This window comes from Priapulus caudatus, unplaced genomic scaffold, assembly GCF_000485595.1.
Source record: "Priapulus caudatus unplaced genomic scaffold, Priapulus_caudatus-5.0.1 Scaffold191, whole genome shotgun sequence".
Lineage (NCBI taxonomy): Eukaryota > Metazoa > Priapulida > Priapulimorpha > Priapulimorphida > Priapulidae > Priapulus > Priapulus caudatus.
Window position 1 is genome coordinate 82,133 of NW_014577252.1, and position 1,119 is coordinate 83,251.

Genomic DNA, 1,119 nt, shown 5'->3' on the forward strand with positions numbered 1-1,119 from the left:
GTTCTCCCCGCGGTCTAAAAGTGTCAATCCTCGGGGCGCCTCGGCATCATGGCCGCATCACGTCGAGGCTTAGCTGGCTAGGTGGAATATAGACTGGTACCCGGTCGACAGTTCCACACGCTACACTAACGTCGTGTAGCGAACGGGTACCAGTCCAGAGGAGAGACCGGATACTAGAGAGGCGATGCGCAAAGGAGGCGTTGATCCTAACCGCTGAGCGCGCACGCGACCGCGGGAACGTGCTACGAAAGTATCAGGCGCTGGGAGCTATGCATCCGTGCGCCAAATTCATAGGCCGTCGCACGGATGCATAGCTCCCAGCGAACAGTCTCGATTTTTGTGGTCATTTAACCTCTAGGACAAACGGAAACTTACTCAATCATGTTATTTAGCGCTAAAACTCACAACGTCATTTCCAAAATATCTCTCCGTACACACCGGCCCCCGGTCATCTGCGCATTCACGAGTATTTCCGTGTGCTGCTGCCCTCTACCGTCCCTTGAAGAAACCCCGCACGATAAATTTGTTGTAGACTATTGGCGCCATCTATCGGACGGCATATGTGGTAGACTCATCTGGGGCACGTTGCTACAGCTAGGCCATAGCCGTGCGGCATATGATGAGCGACTGGCGCAGGACACACGGGGGAGCAAGACGAGATGTGGGGGGGGGGGCGAGTCAACTCCGGACAGTCCTTATATACGTCGACTGCCGTCATCTTGTCAGGCGTGCAGTGAATCTCGTGCCGAAACCCTATATGTGAATCCTGTAGAATGGCTTCAATTCGTAGATTATGTTTCGAACCGGTCGTACATCGTAGGAACACACGTGGGCACGTGGGGCACGTTGCTGCGGGCCATAGTCATAGTACGGCTTGGCCGGGTTTAGAGTACGGGTAAGGAATAATCACACGAAATTTCCCCAGCAACAGAGCTGGCCTCAAACTCCACGACAGATGGCGCTCTCGCTCTGGCTCAATTCTACCACTGCCACAAGCTGATTTCCGTAAGAATTTCTGTTTACAGTTTTACAGCGACCTCGTTACCCCTGTCCTATGTAATACGGTGTGTACTTATAAAAGCTGCAAAGATAATAAAAGTCGGACCATTATTTCATGAG